The following is a 25373-nucleotide window of genomic DNA, read 5'->3' as shown; positions in this document are numbered from 1 at the left end:
GCTGAGGGTCCATGTAAAATTTAGAAAGAAGCCAAAGTCCTCTTGCTTTCATTTTACTAGGGACATAGATGGGTTCCCTAACACAAATCTAAAACTACAATGGGGACTCTCAGTTAAAAGATAACTGAACCAAAGTGAAATATTAGCCAAATGCTGCTTTTCCAAGATAGCTATCATAGTACTTTAGGGACATATATCACACTTTTTATTCAAACCCTGATCCTAATCCTGGTCTTAAAAATATTGTGGCACTTTATTTCTTCAGCAAAACTAAACATAAGCAAGGAAAGACTATCAGCTGCAGCCCTTGTCTTACCTCTGGTATCTGTGTAAGACTCGAGAAAGAACCAAGATTCTAATTTCTTCTTTTTCCTAGACTTTACTGTAATGCTAATAGTGCCTGAAAATATTGCCAGTCTTCATCAGAATTAAACAGAAGACTTCTCTTCATTCTTTTAACCCTTCCCATCTGCCTATGGAATACCTCTGGGGGAAAACAAACATCTCAGCCTTTTTTTTCTTCACTTTGTTTCTAACTTTAACCCTAACACTACCGTCAGTGATATCCAGGTAATAAGTAGCTGCATGAAAACTAAATATAAGCCTTTGCCTTTTCTGAAAGCAAGGCTTATGAGAATTTTGAAGTTCATAGATGACTGCAACAATCACCTTCCATTCCTTCTTTTCTTTACCTATATATGCAACCTAAATCCTAATATGAATAATGCCACTGTTATCAGTATCTGCTAATAAACTGTTAATAAATAGAAATTAAAATAAACTGTTCATCACTTAAAACATCACCATCACCTCAGACTGAGGATGAGATTAATTATATTAGGCCTTTTTTCAAATATGTGAGGTAACAGCTATATGAAATGTCCTGCTCTGAAAGATTTGGTTACTTGAAATACATACATGCAGTATATGCAATTACTCAGACCTGTGACTCCTGCAGGACTGAGAAATAGAACAAAATTATCCTTCCATTTGTAGCCACAATCCTGATACAATTCCTAGTATCAAACTTACATAGATGACCTATATGTACTACAGCAGCTATTCACTCAGCTAGCCCTCATCTTAGTTCCTGAAGTCCATGCAAGGCTTGTTAATAAACCAACCACTTAATCACTTTTCCCCAAACCACAATTCTGCCCCAACAAAATATTTTATCCTAGACTCAACCGTAATAAGGTAACGGATACCCAGAAGAATATGAAATACATATGCGATTGACATTGGTCAGTCACAATCCCATTCCTTGTCTTATGGTTAATACAGGATTTAATCAAAACATAAACTTTCCTCCTTTCTTTTCCCCAAACAGTTCTAAATCTTGTCTAATCATAACTAGAATCAAACAGTATCTTTGTGAGCAATATCTTCAGCAAAATGAAAAATATATCCAGCCTCTCCCAGAAACGGTTATCAGCCAAACTCTACAATTCATGCAAGAGTCAGTAAGAAAAACAATCCCTCAACTCTTCTTTATCCAAATCATACTGAACCATAAACCCTGTCCCAGAGGGTTTCAGTGTGCTCAAATCCCAACACCAAAGAGAAGGGTTTTACACCTGCTACCCCCAGTTGCCAAGCTGACTTCAGTGCTGGCATTGTTTACCTAGTTATTTTTAATGTAAGGATTTAGAAGTCAAAAGGAGGAGTTTTGCTACCAGCTGAATCTTGCATTACTTTGCATAGCTGAATTTGTATCTGTGAAGTAGCTCATATTCAATTCTGATTTATGTACTTGTCATCTGAGGATGGGGTAGGGCTGATGTTAACAGTATTTTGGAGTAAGAAAAGGGATGGATGGTTCTGCTTTTTCTGGGTATTGCATGGGCTGTAGGAATAGCATGATAGCTGTGGCTTTGATTCATAGCATTTGTCAGGGTACTCTTAGGACTAGGACAAGACTGGTGCTGGCTTAGGATGTCAGAAGAGGGGGAGTTTGGTTTCTTTGCTGCATCTTGTTAGTCAATGAAATTGCCCCAGAAGAAACTATTACTGAGTAATTGAGCAAAATGTCTTCTCCTCTCACTCACTCTATATTTTCCAAGAAAAGGGTGCCATCCATCAGTGATTAACATATCCATATTTCTTTCAAGTACAAAATGGACTGGATGCCTGGTTCTAAGGTGAACTTAAAAAAATCCACTTTTATTACAGCCTATTCATGCAGATTGCAAATGACATTACATGTACATGGCAATACTCCTAGTGATGGCAATAAATCGGTCCATTCTGTGTTTTAGTTTCTTATTAACCCACCATACCTGAGTTTAGGCTGAGTCAGCAGATTTTTAAATTATTTTTTTTTGCTACAGAAACAAGGTAGAGGAAACGAGCTTTTAATTGGTTTCCCTTTACTTCTCAACAGGAACATGCAAGTTCCATGAAGCATACCCAGGACATGGCAAGGAAGCCAGAGTAAAGGAGAGCTGTGGCACAAAGGGCTGATGTGAGCACACCTATGTATTAGGATAAAAACACTTTCACTGAATATCTAGAGTGAAGTTCAAGCCACTGTGCCTGGGACAGGCCTGAATGGTTGGGAATTGTACAGATCAACCCTGAGAGAAACTGCTTCCATGCCTTTGTTTTGGCTTTCAGACAGTAAATGAACACCATTGCCAAAAGCCCAGAGAATTTTCAAGCTTCTACCCAAGATTTACTGCCAAAGAGATAAAAAGGATGATGTCATCAAAATAACCCCCCAGGTTCCTTTTTCATTCAGTCTTGTCATCTTTCATATGTTTTAGTTAAATCACTCATTTGATTTAGTTAAATCAACTTGTTGGCTGCCACTGCTGCAATTACAGCACAGAGTGAAGGTTTAGTAAGCTTCCCAACAAATGTTTCACTGTGTGGCACATGGCACATAATTTTATTGGACTGGAGATTTAAAACTGAAGCCACTAATTCCTACAAAAGTAAACATCCAGGATTTTACTGAAAATTGTTACCTACCAAATTACATTAAAAAATGCCTATTTTTCCATGGCTAACCATATGTTAAAAGCTAACAGGTTTAAGAATCCTGGGCAGAAAACTAAGTTGCTATAGAAACAAACAAACAAAAAGATTTCAAACAAGTAAAGATGCTACTGAAAGCATAATCTAGTCTTTAAAGAACAGTGGAAATATAAAAATAGCTACATAAACTAATTTGATTACCTGATGGCAGATATGTTAATCTCTATATAGAACTGCAAGTTTCACCTGTGGCTGGAGATAAAGCATCCACTAAAATATCAAGCTGAATGGAACAGAGTGATTGTTTACAGCACACTAGACAGTGTAGCTACAATACTGAAAAAACATTGCATTCTGAAAATATCTCCTCTGACAGTGCTTTCAGTGATGCAAATAGAGGTTTAACTTGTCAGGCTGACAGGGAAAGCTTAAAAAATAGTGATGAACTGCAAAAGCTTATTCTAAAGATGTACAAATTAAAGTATATTCTTTGAAACTGTTTTTTTCTACAGGCCTACAATCCAATTCTGAAGATAGCTAGTACCTGTTATTTTTTTTTCCGTGTAATTTCATATGATTCATATGTTGTTATTATTTACATATTCATTTATCATTATTACACATGATTTTGACCCCATCATCATCAATGTAACTATTCATACGAGCAATGCAACTTGTCTGAATACTCTTTCTAAAGCTGAAGACACTCATTGCTGCAAAAATGTTTGTCCAGGAATTTGGCCAATACATCTAAGACAGAACTAGTCTTTTCTCAACAAGAAAATTACAGTTATATTCTCTATCTAATCTAAGATACTATGAGAGACTGAAATGTCAAATGATTGTCTCAAAGCTTGGTTGTGTGTGTGCAAACCTCAAGGACAAGCTGTGGCCTTTGGATTAGTCTAAGGAATGTCACCCAAGGAAGCAAGAGTGTATCGAAAGATGCACCCCCCACTCCCTTGCAGTTGTATTGTCAAACTCCTTAGATAAGCCTCAAAGGGGTACACATGGACTGAGCGAAAGCAGATGTTTATGACTGGCTCCATCGCATAAGCCTGATACTTTCTGGCTCTATTGTGTACGCCAGACACCATACATGCAATGCTAATGACTTCATGCCTTTGCCATTGAACTGATAAGAGGTGAGCATTTCTGCCCCAGAAGCCAGCTGATTGCTCAAGAAGTATGAAGTCAGCAAAAACCTGTGGAAACAGAGGGAAAACTAAAGGTAGACAGGTATGCTAATCAGCTGATAAGATGAATTTAAAACGCAACAGAGAACTTTGCTATGTGTGCACTCACCACCGAAAAGGACCAACGGGACACTGCTAGATCCAGGTGCACCCACCACTGAAGACTGAGGACCAATGGGATGCTGCTGGATCCATGGTGGTGACTATTCTTGTGACTCTATTCCAGATCCTTGCTTTATTTCTGTCTTTTCCTTCCATTCTGTCCTATTGCTACCACTCTTCACTTTTAATAATAAAAACTGTTTCGGATGTACAGCATTTGACCTTGTTTGTGTCTTAACCTCACTCTTGGGATCATATCAAAACCACCCCTGACATTGGATCGGGACAGATACCCTTTGTTCATCTCATAGAAATATTGCTCATTTGTGTCTGCACTGCACAAGATATTACAAATAGCACAAGACCTAGCATTACATTCAGCTTCATCATTAGTAGTCAGGCCACTTATTTTCATAAAAAGATTAAATTTGATTAATCTGAATTGGGAACACCATTAGGGAGTTTCAGGAGAAGCACAGAAGACTGAAAGCAACTCCTGGCCGTTGTAGTTCAGCGTTAAGGTTATTTAGAAAGGTAAGAAACAAGTGTGATTAATACTTTGTTTTACCTGTACATCTGTTGCATGCTGAGTTGACACATACACATCCATTTCTTTATCCTCCACTCTTGGAACAAGAAGCAGACCAATTGTTTCCAGGTAAAAATGTTTCTGTCCTCCCACGACCAATTCAGCTGTTACATATATAATTATAGGAAAATCTAAGATGGATTTATTAAGAGAAAATTATTCAATCACCTAATCCTTGTATAGCACCTTTTTTTTTTTTTTCTCCCCCGGATAAGATCAGTATCAATTTAATATCTTATGCTTTTTGCTGTTTAGGAGGTTACATCTCTTCTGCTATAACAGAATTACAATGTCTTCTTCTGAATCCCTCTGTGAGAGAAAATACAGCTTTCCTCTTCCTTTCTTATCCTCTTTCCAGTAGTATGATCTTCAATTACACTTTTTTCTACCCAACACTTCACTTTTGTACCATTTTCCTTAGAGAGAAGGAAATCTGTCAGCACAGCATAAAAGCTCATTCTGTAAATTTGCTAAGTAACCTTAACTTTATGCCATCCTTTTGTCTGACAGTGTTTCCCTAGCAGTTATTTGTGAAACACATGTTCATGGAGAAGTAGTAGGAATCAGAACTGAAGCCACTAGAGGGTGATATGACATTTGATGGGGAACAGTTGGAAAAAGTCCAAAGGAAAGCAGAAAAAGTCATCAGAGGTCATGAACCTACATGAAGAAGATTGACAAAATTGAGGTGGCTCAGCCCAAAAAAGTAAAGGAAGACATGAATCTTCAAATTCGTGGAAGGCTGCTGCAAAGAGGAAGAGAATAGTCTGTGCTATGTGCTCACAGTAGAGAGAACAATAGGCATAGTAGTATTTAAATTGCAGCATATTGTTAACAATGAGAATAATCCTTCTAATGATAGGAATGGTGAAGCATTGGAAAAAATTGCCTGGGGAGACTGAGAAGTCTTCATGCTCAGAGGTCTCCAAGAACAACTTAGATAAATCTGATCATTCTTTCAGACTTGGTACAGACAGAATTGATGTTAGAAAAAGGAAAAGGGGTTTATGGTCTGCTACATTCCCTCCTGTGATCAAGCAGGTGTTAATTCATGTGTAGTTAGTGTGAAGAGAAAAACTCAGCTGCAGAAATTTAGGGAGTGATAACAGCAGAAGGCAGGTGTGATAATAGATGTCATGAGATGATAATAAGAAAAGCACATGAGCAGGACACATGAGTTTTTTAAGCATTTATAAGGTGCTCACTAACAAATTTCAGAGCTGCATTCAAGTGCTAGAAACACAAAATTAGGGGGAGTATTAAAACTGGACAGTGTTAAGAGAAGCATATCTTGGCATCATATACCTTCATTTTAATAAGTCTTTTTATACTGTCCCAAAATTACTCTTACAAGCAAGTTGAGAAGTACAATCCAGATAAAATCAGGGATACCACTGGTTGAAAGCTGCACTCAGAAAGCAGTTTAGAGGACCGGCTGTCAGACTGCAAAGATGATGCATGTAGAATCATAGTAGAGTCTTTTCTGGGTCTAGTGTTACATGATGTTGCTTTGATAACTAATAAGCACTACAAATAACATCAAACTGAAAGGGCTGCAAGCCCTTTAAAGGACACTTTCAGATTTGAAAGTGATTTTGCTATGTTGGAGAAGTGGCCTGAAGTCAGTGTCATGAAGTTCAGTATGGGTAAGTGGCAGTACTTTAAACAGCACTATTGAATAATATCTAAACGGGCATTACAAAGAAGCACAACCTGACTGTATATCCATAACTGATAACACCACAAAAACCCTGATCTCATTTGTGATCCTAAAGTTATATAGAATTTCTGGGAGACTCCATTTGGCATTGGTGAAACCTAATCTGAAATATTACCATAGCGAAGTTGGTTGTAGTGAAATTAGAGATAACGAAGAAGTGAGCAGTGACAATGATAAAGGTTAGCGGATGTGATTTATGGGGAAAAGATGAAAGGACTCTGTTTAGAGGGTGAAACTTTAAAGCTCGCAGGAAAGGATATTTAGATTGGGTATTAGAAAAAAAGTATTCTAATTATAAGGACAGTTAAACTCTAGAACAAACTACAGCGGGAGCTTGTGGACTATTCTTCAGTGCTACTTCTCAAACAAAGGTCTGATACTTATGCAGAGTATGCTCTGGGACTACTGGATCATGTTTACTAAGACAGTGAATTTGGTGACCGCAGGAGTGGTATTCCAAACCAGTTTACTCTGATCTCCTTGTTTCTGGGATTAGCCCTAAATCAAGCTGTCAATTTAAAATGAGATAAGTTAGCTAACACCCACAAATAAAGCCTTATTTAGCTGTAATGTTTGTCATAGGATTAGGGCATTTCATTTTGGCTGAGTTCTGAGACAAGGAAATGGTAGAGTTTAGTCAACATGAGCTAGCAGATGTTAGCTAAGCTTCATCTAAACATGACCATTTCATCTCCATTCCCAGTGAAGTGGAAAAAAACAACAAAAGAGTAAGGTTTTTTGAGAAGAGAATAGAAATTTAAATTCAGCCACCAAGTGGAAGTAGATTCTGAACTAGCATAACTCTCCTCCCTTGCCAGATACACTGCATATATGAATTACCTTCTATTATTTCATCATCAGACTCGAATCCTTTCTCAATATGTCCCTTTTCTATTTTCTTTTCTTCAGCAGTGAATTATGTTTTATTGCATCCTGCAGCAAGAAAAGAAACCAAACGTGTTAATTGTAATTCAGAAAGTCAGATGATTTTTATATATCACAATCTTTCACCATCAATATGAACCATTTTTAGATGGACAGATGGTTACAGCTAAGTATTAGAAAGAGCAGGATAGTTGTTCCACCATCGAAGAGCTGCTTTTGTTTGTTTGTTTTTTGTAGTTCCTATCATTCTCATCTTCCCCAAGATCAGAAATACTAAATGTCTGTTAACGGCATTCAGAGCTGTTGAAAATATTTCAGAATCATATTGCTTGCTACTGAAAACCTGCCAAACTTGAAAATTTTCAGAACATGGATGCAGGATGTGTGATTCCAGAACTTCTGCAAACATAAGCTCTCAAATTTAATTCTATACTGACCTACTCCTGTTGGGAATTTGGCTCCTGGAGGCATGGAATTACTCACTAAAAACCTTCTGAATATTTTTTAGCAATTTCATCCTAGATCTACAAAAACCAGTCTCCGATATATTGGATGAATAGGTACCTACTAAGACTTTTTTTGTGTGTTTCTAAAAACAAAAATTTGGAGGCCATTTAGAAACTTTTTACACTTCATCTTTTGAACGAATAAAGTCGTATCTCATACCAAAAAAAAGAAAAAATCCTAAACCTGGCAGACCTCTGCACAAGGAAGTAAATAGTGAGTGAGGTGACTTAAGAGCTCTATCAGACAAGGAAGAGGAAACAGATTGTTACCTCATTGGTCAGAACTGTCTCCAGACCTTCATACACTATCTTCACCTCTTCAGCCCTGCACTTGGCCTGAGTCTGATTCTGCAACCACAGCACAGATTATCTGACCCACAACAAATCACCTGCAACACACCAAAATATCGCCCAAGGAAAAAACACAGGAGTGGTTAAGTTCCTGCACAGAGTATTTTTTGGGAATAGGTTCTGCTCAAATGCCACTCTGATGTTTCTCTAAGAATACTAACCTAGTGCAGACTAATTTCATTAAATGAGAAATCTATTACCAACTTTTATCTGCTGCAACGTCTGGCATTAGAAATGCTGCTGACATCAGTCATGAACATTTCCCCTGTGTTCATCCTGAGGTGACCAGATACTGTGCCAAGTAAAATCCCATCTGGCACAGACTGCTTTCCTTGTCTGTACTCAGAAATGGAGGAATAGAGAGGTAAAAGCAACATATTAGGAATTACTCCTGCCCCATTGCAAATACCATGCAATAGTGTCACTTTTGATGGATATAGCCTGAGGCCTGGGACATTCTATACGGTCACACTGGCTGCACAGATCCTATAAATTTCTTAGCTCTACCGATGCTCAGTGAAAAGAAATGGTGTTGTCTCCCACTACTATATTCTAGTGTATAACCTGGCAATTAATTTAATACTGGTTCCAACTGGGCAATTCTCATTTTATTTGTCTCATCTTTGAAAATCTCAAATGCTATGGTTATTTTATACTTCCTCAGAATCCATGACTATCACTCATCTATCAGTCCTTAAGGAACCATGGCAGATTCATTTAAATCCCAAGTTATTTTTCTTCCTCTCTCACTGGGGAATGGTAATTCTGTTCAGCCCAGCCTGTCTGGCATTGCATTAATAGCTCTTGTACTTATTTTCATTTCAATGCAATAAGATGACACTTGCAAACTCACTTCCCTTTTTTTGTAAATAAGTGAAGCAAAAGGTCCAGACACTCCTCCAGAAGAAAAAAATACCTTATCTTCTGCACATTCTTGCTCATCCTTGCCATTTTTTCCTGGAACATCTCTTGCAGTTACTACAATATATCAGCCTCTTCTGGCACATAAAGGGCTTCTGATGTGTCAGCTGATGTGGAAAGTAGAACGTGCACATAAATGAATACAGTACACGGTAGAAATATATCTAGTATGAGTAATTCAGTGAACTTGAGGACAGAAACATAACCACATATCACCACAGATCTCTACATAGAGAAGAAAGTGGAAAAGTGTTGATTAGCATATTAAGAAAAAATAAATGGAAGGCATGAGCATCTGTGTGTGCATGGCACAGAACAGCTCTTTAAATTCTAGTTCCAGAACATACAAAATCTAAGAATATATTTTTTTCCTATGTTTTTTGTACTAAAAGGGGTGAATGCATTAATATGGACTCCTCTGTCCATAACTGACAGTATTTAAAGCACACAGTAAAGAAATTCTTACCTCATTTGTAATACATACTGCATAATATGGCCAAATCAAGACAGTAAGAATAGAAAATACTTGTTAGCATACTTACATTAATTTATAGGTTTTTTTCCTACTTACATAATCTTGGCATGGGCTTTAATACTGGTGACCACAGCCAGTCAAAGTTCTCCACCCATTGGATGAATGTCATCAATGTAAACTGCTTCAGCAGTGCACGCTTAATACCAGGCTGGTGCATAATGGGACGTCTTGGAACATGTTACCCTCAAGCCAGAACAGTAATTATAAAAAGTTTTACTCAAAAACACTTTCTGAGAATATTTTGTGATCAAAAAATCCATGTGGAAACCATCTAGATTTTATGTCAACATTTGTAGGACACATTATAAAGGGATTTTTAGAATTTGTGCCGTATTGGCACCAAGGTGCCCTGACAGAGATCTGAGAAATACACTGCAGTAGATACCATTCACGTCTCTAGGAAAGTGCAGCCTCTTCTGTGGAAAGACTGCTCTAAATGAATAGGAAAAGAACAAAAAACAAGAAAAAGAGAGGTAAAAGGGAAAAGAATACTAGTTCACACAGTGGAACCAAATCAGACAAAGAAGAGCTAAAGTCTTCTGGATCTTACAGCTAGCCTGTCTGCTGGGTCCATACTGCTTCTGATAGCATCCCTGTGCAAGCCACACTTTTACAGACTTCAGCATCATCACTGCTTCAAATTTCATATTGTTTACTTCAGAGAAAACATACCTGAAATCAGGAATATATTCAGGGATCACTCTAATTCCTTCTTGTCCATCTTCCTAAAGAGGCAGATAAATTAATATTATGGCCAGTGTTGACTAGACTAAAGAATGGCTTCATCCAGGTTTTTGCTAATTACATTCCCATCAACAGTCCCCTCTATTACTTCAAAGACAGCCTGGAACTGAAGGCATTTCAGACATAATGCAACACAGCTTTAGTGCTCTCTGTTGTTGAATTGCTGATAGTTCACATTAACTTGAAACAGACTATTATCAGGGACCCTGAAAATCTTCCAACATTTATGTTTTGGTTGGGCTTTTACTGAGTAGATAGTTCTCTGTAAAACATAACTCCTTAGTCTCTTAAAGGAGAACAAAACAGATTCTTGGCTGACACTGAAGGTTTTTGGTGGAAAACCGGTAAGAAGCAACAAAAGTTTGATTTTAAAAGTTTTTCAATTCTGCAACAAAAAAAAATATGGGTGAAAATTCTTGATGAAATCTGAACATTTTTTAAATTCAAATCTTCTACTGAAAAATCTTTTTCACATGCCAACCACCTTTCTTACTGTAGCTGAGCAAATAAACCTTTAAGGCTTGAACGATCACAAAGATGCTGCAGTAGGTTATTCCGTTTATTTGTACTGAGGCCCACTGGACAGTTTAACTAAGTTCTGTTGAGCTCCTACACGGCTGAAAGCTGTGCCCCTGTTTCAGCAGACTGATGCTGCACAACATCTTGAGGGCAATGACTGCCCTGAAAGACCAGTAAATCTGTAAAAATAGAAAAGATTTCCCATGGGGTCAACTGTTTCAGCAGCTTCACATTACAGTTAGTGGAGGCTAAGGAATAAAAGAAGGGAAAAATACTCATTAAAATAGAGGGTCTGTGGCAGTTCCAGCTACAAAAACACCTCATCTGAAACAGATGACATTGGATTTGGACACTCTGGGGAACACCACTTTGTAGCATTGCCAAAGTACTCATCATCTCCTGTGAGAGCTTAGCATACCTGAAGGGATACTGAAAGGTAGGTGTTGTCAGAGCAGTGTTGTCAGACCCTTATTTCTAAAACAAAAGTTTTCCCCTCACATATTTTGAAGTAAAGCCTAGCACCTTTACCCTTCCTTCTTACATCCCTTAATCATTAAAAAAAGCAGTTTTCCTGCAGCCTATATGCTGATGTGGGTATGCAATTCTTGGCCAGTCCTTAACTCTGATGTAAACTGTGTAACACTTTCAGGTAAAATCTGAAAAGGAAGCTGACAGGCAGAGTTCTATATTCTACTCTTCCACCCAGAGTTGATGGAGGGAGAAAAATTTCCTCCAGCACCAGTCTGCAAGTTTTGTTCAGCACCTGATCATTCCATTGTCTGGTAGAAAAATAGACTGACAAACACACACTTCTTCATAAGTAACAGGCAGCTAAAGCTAATGTGAAGTATGTGGGAAGTAATAAGTGAATCAGCGTATCAAGAAATAACCTATTATTAGGGAGGACAGGTCAAATACAGATTGTGAGAGGCTGATGATGGGATCTCCACTGGCAAAATCAGGCAGAGCCCATACATCACACTATGACTCCTGCATTTTGCTGAAATACATTAAGATATCTAGTACATTCCTATGAGCTTATCACAGGACTTTCTTGCACTGAGTGTGGCTGAGCCGATGCCTCCATATAAAATACTCAGATCTGCAATGGTCTCTGTGCTTGGACTGAAGAGAACTCACATTCCAAAATTCACTAGGGACAAAGCATTTTTCTGACATTCAGCCTGTCTGAAGGATGAAATAAAGTCATCCTAATGGGAACAAAAGGAATGAAAAATTCCATCAGTGGCAGAAATTGACTGAAAGAAAACAAATCTATTATTCCTTATATTTTAGGCATTACCACTGTCCAAATAAAGCAGCATTTTTAAAGAATATTTCCTAGAATTACAGTTTCCGTTAAACTTTTTATTTTTCTTCAAATACTAAGCTAATCATAGACACACTGAGAGGGGACATTGTTAGAGGCTACCTACATGTAAGAAAACATGCCAAATTTTAAATTTTATCAATGGTTTAAGGACTACAGAGTGCTGGAAAAGCAGTTGTGGTATAAGGCACTTCATATATGGCTGGTATAGTTACAAACCAGTGGTTTCTTCTCCAGGACATGGAGACCCACAGGAGGTGCTAAGGAACCTGATTTTGTGAAGATTTTACACTCAGAGATTCTACATTTTATGTTACAGTAATGGCATTTACAGAGGGAAGCACTAGAAACAGCTGGCCTTTCTATTGTCAGAAATATTTTGTTCTGGAGACAAATCCACATTTTTAAAAAGTAATAGCAATTTTTTTTATGATTAGGCACAGATGAGTCCTTTGAAGAAAGTATATAAAGTGCCCTTTCTGTAGCTCCAGAAAGAAACTTCAGACAGCCACAGAACTTTTAAAGTAGCCGTTAGCAGATTAGATCTGTCACTATGAATATGTGATACTCTCATGACAAAAGTAAAACTCAGGATTACACGTTGAACAGTGAGTCTTGTCAGAGATGGAAAATCCTCTCGACAGGATTTACATTGCTTCGCTGAAGCAACATTCACATCAAGCTACCCAAACCCAATAGCCAGCTTCTGACAGAAACAAGAGGGAGAACTGACAGTCAGGTTTCCATCTACACTTTCTGTTGATAAGTCTTGCAAAAAACGTCTTCCTGTGCCTTTTTGTTGTGTCAGCAGTGAATCAAAAAGGCAATTCAGCATGAAAGTGACTGGCAGAAGCAGCCTCCCCAAAAAATGGTGTTAATTTCCTGTGGTGAGCCTGCTTACTCTCATGTTATTCATGTGACAGCTGATGGACAATTCTGTTCTTTGAGGTGACCTTGTGAGTTTGCCAGAAGTGCTATTGTCTTTTCTCCTTTTGTTGTCTCCACCTCTGATGTTCTTAGGTGCAGCTGTCTCTCTCTGAAAGGCAAGACTCTGAAATACCCTCTGTAATAGCTTTAGTTCTGTGGCACAATTTGTCATGGGACAAAGAAGGCTGGGATTTCTTTTTTCTTCTACTTTGTAGAGAGAGCTAACCCATTCCTCCTTAATTTTCTCTTCCAGGATGTTTGTCTCTCAGATCACCACTAAGGCTCAAAGTTTCTGGACAGCAGAAGCACTGTTGCTGCTGCAAACACAGATAATGCTTTTGCAGGCTTTGAGCTCATGGGAATCTTGTTTTCACAGGAAACCTGCCATGGCCAGCCGGCGTCTCATGGGCAGATGTGCTCCTCCAGCATGAGACCACATATGTTTAGTATGCTCTATTGCAGTGAGCAGCTACTGTGGGGACTGACCCTCTGATGTCAAGGTTGGCAGACACTCCTGTGGTCACTCCCTCATTGACTTCAATCAGAGCATACTAGCTTGTAGTTGGGTCTTTCTCCACTTGCCCTGTGATTTTCCTCACACCCAATAGAGGGATCTCTAAGAACACAGTAACAATGACACCATTTCCTCTGCCCCTAACCCCCTAAAGCCACATGCTGTCACCCTTGCTCACAGTAGTTAGGACCTTAATTTGTAAGTAGTTGCAACAACAGCTCAGGGCTGTTCAGTGTAAATCGCTAATTAGTTAGTGAGAAGAGGCCAGAATTGACCTTTACTGCTGAAGACTGTGTGAAAAGATGGCATTTTCCCTCGAAATATTCAGACAGCCCAAACTTCTGCGTCTGGAAGGGGCACATAAGAGTGGGGAAAAAACAGTAAGAGGCCCAAAGTAGATGATGATGGCTGGCTAGAAGAAGATGGAGAGGTGATGGATGAAGGACGCCAGAACTTTCTTAGCTACTTCCAAAGGGAAAGAAAAAAAAAAAAAAAACAAAAAAAAAAAAAAAAAAACAAAGAAATATCGACAAAGTTGTGAGGCCCCTTAAACAATGCTAGCCCTCAGGCAATGTTAGCTAGATAACATTCTTACAGAAAACAGGATAGGTAGTAAACAAATCCCTGTCTTTGAGATAAAGGGGGAGCTGTGCCAGCTAAAGAATAACCAATTCCTGACAACACCGAGGATTTACTTCCTGGAACATCTTGGTAGACACAAAAGTTCCAATTAACAAAACAAACGGGTAAAACTGACTCTACAACCTGGAGAGGAGCCAAAGGTCCAGAGAGCATGCGCAGGAAGCAAAGGTAAAAAGTTAATGAAGAGGAAGGAGTCTTACTTCATCCTGGAGACCCTTGAAGACCCCGGCCCACCCTCACCAGGAGGCACTGCGCAGGCATGAAGAACGGGGGGGGGGGCAAGAGGGGAATTTCTCGGAACTAATTGTAATATTCCCTCCTCATCTTCGGAATCCTAATGCATATGTAACTTTTCAAACAATAAAAGGAGCTGGGGTTTTGGCTCCCGAAGCGCACTTTTGTGGTGGAGCGATCCCCCGTGTGCCCGACGTCCTAATAAACATACCACTTCATAACTCCCAGTGAGTTGTAGAGTTTGATTCCGCGCCTCACCCACAAGTTTCAATGCCTACTGAAAAGAATGGAAATATTCCTAATAACTACACTTGAACCTGAATGAAACCACTGAAACACTGGGGTCTTACCTTCACAGAGTATGGGATGAGAACAGAAAAAATGTCCTCCTTGGCCTTTAAGTCTGCATGCTCATAGCCAGCAAAAAATAGATCATTTAAAAGAATCTGTATTTTACCAACTGTTGGAGAAAACTGTAGTCTGTTACTGAATGTGGAACAGGAAGGAAACATTTCTGCATTGAAGATTCAAATTGCATTGAATCTGTGCAAAAGATTAAGGCAGATATGGCCTTAGTACAGTCCACTCCATTCAGGATTTAGCCTTAGACTGCAAAATCCTTTGAGTGGAAAGGCTAATATTTATGATAGGTATAAAGTGCAATATATTTCCCTATATAAATGCTATAGTTCTCCATCACTCATTAAGTACTCAGTATTTTATACTTTATAGGAAATATATGTCTTACAAATGCTAATAATATTCAGAAAATCAGTGATTTAGCCTTAAATATGGCTATTCTGGTTCTGCTCAAAAGCTTTTAGGCCATTAAATCACTAAAGCAGAGTAAGCTTTCAAGAAATTATCTAGCACTGTGATGAGATGGAGAATCAGTCCTGTACATCTTTAGTTCAAAGACAGTAGAAATTGTTGCCAAAAGTACCCACAGATTCTATATGACAAGGATGGGACTTGCTTGGGCTTGATTACTAAAAGTGTCATTTGAACACAGTGTACATGTATACACACACACACACATATGCACAAAAGTACCAGCAACTTCAAGAGAAAATTCTAGGTGCATGGCCCTAGAGAATGGACCAAAGTTTTCTTAAAATGAGACATAAGCGATAAAAGCGAAGAGTGGTGGAATTACAAGATAAAGCTAACCTGTCTGATAAATGGAGTGTCAGAGCTAAAGGCCGTGTAGAAAGGAGACCTTTCTACCTGCCAGACCTGCCCACTTCACTTTCATGAGATTGCTAGATATTGTTTCCTTTTGCCTTGTGAAACAGAAAGACAGTGGTTTCTACTGAAAGACACTTTTTGCCAGTTAAAATGACAGGCAAATACCAGGATACTGTCCTCCATTCAGCAACATGTACCGTTCTAAATCATCTAGGAGATGCACAGTAGTGTTTCATTTTAAAAATCTTACCTATAGCCACAATCTCTGTTTTAGCGTTCTGCCCATCCAGCAAAGATATTTGCCAGGGGGTCCAAAGCTTACCTTCTTATGCCAAGAAGACAGATTTGCCAGCTGGTAAGACTGGGTTCAATTCACAGGTTGATCCTCTGATCACAATGTATCCTTCTAAAGACTTTAACAAAAAATTAGGTTATTTTCAGGCTTGGCCTTCTTACATGTAACAGGGATCTGTATCATAACCTGATTTTATTCACTTAAAAGACCTGTTGGAAGAACTTCTGTTTGTTTTGTTCAATCTTAACTGAAGTTCTACCTTTGTAATTTTTAATGTTATTTATTGTTCCCTTCAAAAGTCCTTTCTCATAACATCTCTGTTGAGAGAGACCCAATTTACTTTTCTGCCCCACACCCCCAAAAGAAATGGCCATTCCCTTAATTAAAGTAAGAAATACAAGGTATCGAAGTGAGGGAATTTTAAAGAAAAATCAGGGACAAGGTCAGAGATGCCTAATACATGATGGGTAAACAGCTATGTGTTGATAGTCAAGCTAAAGTATGATTGGCTTCAGGATGTACGGTACCTTTCCAGAGAACCCCACCTTTTGTCTTTGCTCAGCCTCGTCCAGTTCTTTGCTCAGCCAGTGAGCAGGGATAGCAGTTTCTCTGGTTACTGTTCTCTGGATATTTGCCCCTGCTAACTAGTGTAGGACTCCCAGTTATTTCATACAACTTTTGTGATGGTATTAACTATTCAGTCTTACAAGTTATGATCCCACCATCACCCAGGTTTTCTCCATATATTTGTAAGTAATATTCACACAGATATGACTGTAATGTCAGCTTATTTACTGTCACTGCTGAATACATACCACCATGCTCCTGATCTGTTCTCCAGCTAGAGTTCTGAGGTGCTGCAAGAAAGCTTGGTGGATTTTTGTTTTCTCCTCTGGAAGTTTTGGGTCTGCTTCCATCAGGATGTCTCTGAGCTGGACCAAAAGCAGGCGGCTCCTAATGCTAGCCTTGAAATCAAATGAGTTTAAACAGTGAAATCATAGTGCCACAATGTAAATACAATATATAGCTGATAAGGCCTCTAAAGCTTTGCTTTTGTACACAGGTCTCATCAGCAGGATGACAAAGAGAAATTATAATAAGATGTGCTTTATATTACATGCAATAAGAAATACAAATACTATTTGCTTATTCAGTGATGCTTCCCAGTATAAACACATACCTGAAAAATATACATTGCATATTTGCACACACCAGTGCACATCCCTTTTTTGTGCTGTGTATCCCCAAAGACACGAACAAGAGTTGACTCATTAGGATGAAGGATGACCAAACTGTTAGAAACTTCCAAGACCAAGCCACAAACACTTGATCACACTTCCAGTAGTATCAGAGAGGCCACTACCATGGACTTCAGTGAACACTGGAGTAAGCCTGTGAAGTCCTCAAGGGTTATGCAGCATTTTTTCTGAAGGGCCCATGTTCTAAAGTAATCTTTTATTGACAGATCTACTTAAATGTACAGCTGCACCGATATTAGCATAATAATTTGAAAATATTTGGAATTCAGTAGCTGCTGTAAATCATGGAGCTAGGAGAACATAAGGAGAGAAAGAGGCAACTGTAAGAAATTATAACTTCTCTAATTTTTAATAGCTTGATTTCCCATGGGGAATGTGATGAATTTCATTTTTTTGCTACACGTGTAGTGCCTCCACTTATGGAGGTCATGTCTCAATCAGACTGGATTTTCGATTGATGGGCATTAGCACAGCCTTTGTGATGTCAGTGCATCTGTCATAATTTCTATTAGCTCAGAATCCAGCCCAGCCGCTCCAAGAAAATCTTGTGATGTTTTGGATTGGAAATTTATGTCTTAATATTTTGTGTTGAAATCTAGCCCTAGCCTAATCAATGTTCTGCAGACTTTGTTAGATCAATGGTTGTGATAGAAAGGCTCATGACCAGTGAAAAAAAAAAAATAAAGATGACTTAGGCCCTCCTCCTATGTTTGCTGTCTGCAGAAATTTGAGATTTGAACAAATGTATTTTCACACAACAGTTTGACACGGAGACTGAAAAGTGCAAAAGAACTGTAACTAAGTTTCAATGTATTCTGGTTTTTCATTGTCCGGTATCTTGAATATCACATTTTACTGCTTTTACCAGGCCCACTTCACCTGCTTCTCTCTGAAGTCAAAAGGCAGATCTGAGGTCCAAGGTCCAATATTCTCTTTCCTGACTCTTGCTCCTTGCTCCTCTGGACTGGTTTTTGGTGCTTTCTTATATCACATTCAGATTTCACGTCTAACCTCAGAGCTATACACAATTCCACACCTGTTTCATCATGTTTCTAGCTACTCACTCCACCTTTCTATATGAGCTATATAATTTTTGCTCTTCCCTTATTCTCTTCTTGTGCAATGTCTTAAAAAAAACCTATTTCCAAACTAGTTTATACAGGTAGTAACTAGATTATCTCATAACCTCTATTGTAAACCTCAGGCTTTCTGTGGTAGTCCTCTTTGCTGTGCAGTAGCTGTTTTAGAGCCTGATCTGATGACAACAGAGAGCTTTCCCTTGATATGAAAGGACTTGAAGTTTTTGAGACTTAAGCTATTTGCCATTTTGGCACTTTGCCAAGTACTACATCATGGGGGTATATTACTAAACAAATGCCATGCACTTTGCTAGGCAACATACAGATAATTGGAAGACCCAAGGATTTTCTTTTGATCTGGGCCTTTACTGTCCCAATACTGAAAGAAATATTCTTACCAAATTCCTCCTGACTGATTAATCCCTTTAAAAAAAGTATACTGACAATTTATAAAATTAGAAAAACCCCATCCATAATATGCAGAATCTAGCCAGTGCCTGGATATCATGGCATATGGGGTTACCATGGCCTTTTCATAGGCATTATTTATTTTGTGATGCTCAAGCTAACATGGATGTGAAATGTTTGGCTCTCATCAGCATGAGCGAGTCCTTCCTTATTCACACAGATTGTGTCTCTGAGGATACTAGGAGAAAAAAGGCCGAAAAATCCTGGGCTCAGGTGATGGTGGTACTCATCTGAATCTAGTTATTGATACGCTGCAAAAAATCACAGGAAATTACATTGGCCTAAATATTGAGGCTCAATCATTGTGGTGAGAGAATGCATTTAGGATCCACAGAAGATAAAATGCAAGATTTGTCTACTGCATAATGTGTGTCAAAATATCTTTTGTCCTTCCATACCCACACTGGTGTTCCCAACAACCAGGGGTGCCTTTGGATACTTGGCTTTCAGGTCCAGAAGCTTCTTCAGGCTAGGGGGAGAAATCCATATTGTTCTCTTGCCATGAAAAATCACTTGTTCTTTGCTGCTCTTAAACTATTCCCTATGGTGGAAATGAGAAAGGTCTGATAATTTTGACTAATGTCAATATAAACCACCATACTGCTAAGTAGGACAGTGTCATGATAGACAGCGAGACATTAATGGGGCTTTTCATCTGAGATTCCTGTAGTGCTATACAATGCTGAGCTTTTATCATTAACTATATTATTGCTCAAGAAACTGAGACAAGAATGAACTAAATGACTTGGTAAGAGACACACTAAATGAATGTTAGGAGAAGATTAGTCTTATGCTTTCCTTTCTCCTGCTCTGAGGATTCTGAAAGACTCCGTTTGTATGTGATGTAAAGAATAAAGCAATGTGGCTGGACTTTGTGGCAAATCAGAATGCCAAAATCTCACTGCATATGTGACAGAATACCAGAAGTGTATTCTCTTAGAGAGGATCACTGCATTCCCATTTGCTGAGTGGCTTGTATCTACCGTACTAGACCCAGACTATTTTCTACAATATGTAAAATATTTTCTAAAATTCAAGTACCTACTTTCCCATTTGTCTGCAAGGACTAATCTTTTCAGAAATACTGTCTCCTTGGGATGGTTGATCAGTATCTGAATTTTTATTTAATCAAAGTGTGTTTCAGATACCTCCTGTCTTACAAGACTAAATATATCCTTTTTTCCCCCTGACAATACCATATACATTCTTTTCATATTTGGCAAGTGCCATGTGGAATCATAATTTCAAAATACGCAAAAGCAGTCACTGAGAAACACTTGTCTTTGCAGACAATGCAATGAACAGACAGACTAGTGGACAAGCCAGAGAACTGTTGCAACTGTGGGCTGGCCTTCTGGGTAAAAGACATGCCTGAAACACAAAAAAGGAGCTATGTGTCTGTGGAACCAGTCATAGTCACTCTTCCTGCCATAGAAGAATCTGTCACTAAGTATTACTGCCTAGATATCCTAACAATTGAATTTCACATGCTTTTTCCAATACTCCAGACATTTAAAGCATATTCACCAAGCAGGTTTAATTACCAAACACAGAGCTTAATGCACAACCTGTTTAAACCTACTGATAGCTTGAAACACACTCCAGTGGGATTTGCAGAAGCTCAGCATAATCAATCAGGTTCATTTCTCTTGGCAGCTCAGTCTGAACATGTAGAACAGATGATGGCACCTCCCTTCCGGCTGAACAGTTTTTTGAGACAGCATCAGTTTAGCCAAGATCTTTAATCCAGGTATAGAAGTTGCAAAATATCCATTTAATACTTGCATTCTTAAAGCATGAGTCTCTCAAGGGCAGGTCAAGTAGTAGAAAGGCAAATCTGCCTTCCACTTCATGATTTCATAGAGGAGCTTATGCCATACTATGCATGTTCTGCACTGAGAAGCAATCATTATACGAGGAAGTTGTACTCTATGACAAATGTTTACAAAGCCAGCTGCCTTGCAGCAAATAGCATTCTGTAATGCAGTAACAAATCAAAGAACCATACCATGCTCTTCCAGAACTCAAGTGAACTTTTGTGCCTCTGAGAGGGTTGTGTAATAGCAGCGAGAAGTGCCAACAAGTATTTGCAAAAAGAGTACAAACAAGGAATTTCACAAGAAGCTGTTGAAACATGAGGGAGGATTAAAGAAACAGCCTGGACCTGCCTGCTTGGATTCTACTCGGTCTGGTCTGGGTAAATCCTGCACTACCATTTTCACGGCTCTCTTCTCTTGCCTCTCTCTGCAGATCATGGGCACTTTTCACCTCCTCCTTTCAAGTTTCCACGGTCCTTCTGTGGCTTGACAATAACTACTGTAATAAACCCTCTTCTTACCTCTTCTAGTCCTTTGCCTTTGCTGTGGACCTGCAGCATTTTCCACGTGAAAGTCCAGTCTCAGGTGCCAGGGTCTATGTACCAGTTGGAAGGAAACAATGGGTCCTGTGGCACTTGAATCCAACCGAGAATCACAGGACAGAAAAGATGGAGAAGCTCATTTGGGAACTTTTGCAGAAAATATTGTATTCCACAAAGAAGTCCAACTGGTCCAAAATGAAATGGTTCTGAGTAAGAAGTTCTTTTGAGAAAAGTCTGGAAACACAGTTTTGGTTCTGGAGAGGCAAACAATTTCTTTGAAAATATGTGTTCTTTGTAATAGTGAAAACATATAGATTATCCACATTGAAATGCCTCATTATGCTTGAATAAAACTAATCTTTTCTGTTTATCTGAGGATAGATATTTCAGCTTAACAAAAGTGTCATGTTTTCAACATCTTGCAGGAACTCAGTCATGCTTGCATGATAACAAAAGTCAATAAGGTCTACCATTAGTTTAGGAGGAAATACAAATTTCTGTGTTGGAACCACGGATGGGAATTCTTCTGGACTGCAAAGACCTGAATGAATCTGAAAATAAATTGGGGGGGGGGGGGGGGGGGGAAGGAGAATGCATGTTTTCAGAGTAAGTTGCAGTCTTTATCAATAGATGAGATTCATTCCTGAGGCGACACTGAGTTTTGACGCTTTATAGGTTGAGTTGCATTAAAAAATTCAAGATGACCCAATTTATTTTTAAAGTTTTGTTCTGTTATACCAATTAACAAACTACTCTAAAAGCAGGAGATTACCATACTAATCAATATCAAGCCTTTGCTTGAAATACATCAAGCCTCCAGAAAGATCTTGCAGTATTTCCTGGTCATAGAAAATGTGTAGCAGCCACATTGGGTGAAATATCTATTATGGGGAAATGCAGTGCTAGTTGGTATAATGGTCTTTCCATAAGCTGTGCCTGTTAAGGAGCTTTCTGACAGAGAGAGTCTGACATGACAACAAAGAATGTAGCAGTCCATCTGATCAGAAAGACTTCTGCTTAAGGAGAGACTCTCCACCCTTGCATAAGCACTGCAAGTACTGAATGCAGACAGCACACCATAAAGATTAACTTTTTCTATTTGTTTACAGATGCCTTTTTTCTGCTAAAGCATCTTGTAAGGCTGTGCATCTTCTGAACTTTCAGGAGCTTACATGAAAGGAGACTCTGGATATGTCACGTTACCAGCACTGGTTAGTTTTTTCTGCCTCAATGATTTATTTCAGAATCAAAAGTCTTATCAGATCAGATAGCAACAGGTATCAAGTATACTGATAGAAAGAGTGACATATCCCAGTCTGAAGTCTCTTATCTCTTCCCCAAATAGTCATTATCTCTGGGCACCCTGAAAAGACTGTGGTCATGGTAACTATAAGATCTGTCTCTGGATGACCTAGTCTATTGACTGACTCCATTGATGAAATGGCAAAAAATTCAGGGTCTCCCTTGATCTTCACAATAATTAGGCACCAGTTATTTAACTTTGATGAAGGTAGCTATGATGGATGCAAATCATTGAAAGCCAAATAAGAGAGCATCTGAAGTGCTGTTTTGTAACTGGCAACTGCTGCATTGCCAGGTTCATGCTTCCAACAACCTTGGTAGCAGCTTGCCAACAGCCTTGGCTGAAAAGAGAACAACAGGCCTTGAATCCAGGATTCACTGGCTTTCTGAATAGCCATCTTCAGGTATGTCATCTACCAGCTGCAGGCCAGTAGCAGCATTTTGACTATTCCACTATGACCATTTATAAGGAAAATGCTCAGAGCAGTCACCTAGTTAAAGGGTAATACTCACTCCAGTTTAGACGCTCATGATCCTAATTAGTTGATACAGAACAAAGTAAGGCCCAAAACTTTCAGTTTAGACATCAATCATACATTAAATATTTCTAACCATGAAGGACAGAACACAGAACATCTCCTCAAGATCCTTGGAAAATAATACTGAGAAAAAAAGAGAGGATGTTTAGAAAACATTATTAAATCTATGTGGTCAGACTGTGCTTCTCAGGGACAAGACAAAGTGGAGGAAGTAAAGAGCTAACCTAATCCAAGGGAAATCTCTGGCATACAGGGAAAATGTGTCTAATTTAATAGCTGTCAGTCTCATTGCCACCTGGAGTCAGTCATCCCTTACTCCAACATATGCAGTATGTTGTCCTCAATGAGATGGCCAGATGCCATGCTGGTGACTAAATAAAACTGACTCATGCTCTTTGTTCTATCCCATCCCCTTCTGAAAGCTGGCATCCTACATGGCATATGGTTGGATAGCCCTGTGTTGTGGAGACTGTAATGTGCTCCCTGCATGGTAGTATGTTAGTGCTCCATAGAGAACCAATCACAACCCATCAACTGCTGTAATAATTCCTAAAAATGCCTGTTCATCTAAAAAGATTAGACAAAATTCAGAGTTTCTAGAATCCCTTCAGAGACTCTACATTGCTCACAGCATCTTCTCAGAGATGCCAACTTCATTACAGGCACAGGTCAGGACAATCTCATTATTTTGCAGCCCTCCACAGTCCAGCTTACTCTCACCTGAATTGGATGAATTCTGGTTTTTATGCTTCCAACCCCTTCCACAGTGATACCAGCACCATGCAGTGAGACACGGGGAGAAGGATATGCAAGCATACAAAATCATGCACTTGGACTGCAAGAGTATTCATCCTGCTGGGACTTAGGCATTAAGTGATAAGCTTTTCTAATTAAAGAAGAGGAAAGCTAAGATTAAAAAAAAAAAAAAAAAAAAAAAAAGGCAAAAACAAGCATTACATACTTTGTTGAAACCCAAAGTCTACAGCCAGATGTGATGAAGTCAGGCACAGCATTTCTAATGGAACATTTCAAGAGCCAGGGCGAGAAAGAAAACAGGACTCCTAACTTTGCTGTGGGCAAAACTGTACAATTGCAACGTAATGTGTCTTTTGCTGAAGTCCATGGAGATTTTGTCAATGATTACATAAAACACCTACTGAAAACTTAGTAACAGTAACTTATCCTTCAAAGATTGAAGAGGAAGGATCTAAATCTCTGTTACTGTGTGGTAGTGAGGCCAACCGTGTAATCACCTTTGCAGAGAAAGGCTATAGCTAAGGCTTTTAAATATGTACTACAACTCCCAAAATTCCATCTAAATGGAAAAAAACCCTAAATATTTCCCAGTGAATGTCAGTTTTCTCAAAACACTAAATTACTATTTCCAAATATCAGTGCAGGGATGCTGTATCTTCTTGGCAACTGGATCATACGTGGATATCATCACAGTGCAGGCACCACAGCCTCCTACTCCACAGCCATATTTTGTATCTGAGAGACAGACTGCAAAGGAGACTGTTAAAGAAGAAAGAATTGCAACATTTCAAAGTTATTTTTTCTTTATATTCTTCCGAGTCTCCCTTGCTTTATGTACATGTGAAGAATTTGAAGAATTGGGGGGATTTTCTGACCAGATAGCTTCAGAGACAAGAAAATCTGTACAAGATAGATAAATAGAGCATGTACAGAGATGAGAAGGGTAAGGACAGAGAGAGAGAGAAATGAGCATGAGGCAGACTTCCAATACAGATTTGTTCAGTCTCTACAGTCAGTATCTGGTAAATTCCCAAAAGACTGAAATCAGTACCCTGTAAGAAGGATGGGTTGAACAAATATAGCAATAGGTCTTCATATTAGCCTTACACTACTTTTCTAAGTCTTACACATAATTATCTGTATCTTGCATTTGCAAAACAGTACCAGCAGATCTCAGTATGTTTCCAGTGCTGCTTCCAGTGCTGAACATGCAAGGAATATAGTAATTTAAAATGGAGAACAATACCCAAGTGCACACACCTAAATTCTGAATGGAAGGACTCCCTCCATTATGTGCTTCAATAGAAAGGCTCCACCCTCAAATCACAATCTCCTTCTGGTGTCTCAGTGCCCTGCAATTCAGTGGAATCTACTATTTTCTTTCATTTTAGCTCCTTTTCAGAATGATATGTAGTCCTATTACTCTTCTCACTG

The 25373-nt window shown here is 38.8% G+C and overlaps 1 pseudogene; it reads right to left on the bottom strand.

The window, feature by feature from the left end:
- LOC141962651 (aldehyde oxidase 2-like) overlaps window positions 1-25373 on the bottom strand; it is a 34583-nt pseudogene that overhangs the window by 7328 nt on the left and 1882 nt on the right.

Source organism: Athene noctua, chromosome 7 (genome assembly GCF_965140245.1).
Source record: "Athene noctua chromosome 7, bAthNoc1.hap1.1, whole genome shotgun sequence".
In the NCBI taxonomy this organism is placed as follows: Eukaryota; Metazoa; Chordata; class Aves; order Strigiformes; family Strigidae; genus Athene; species Athene noctua.
This window is presented reverse-complemented; position numbering and strand designations above follow the sequence as displayed.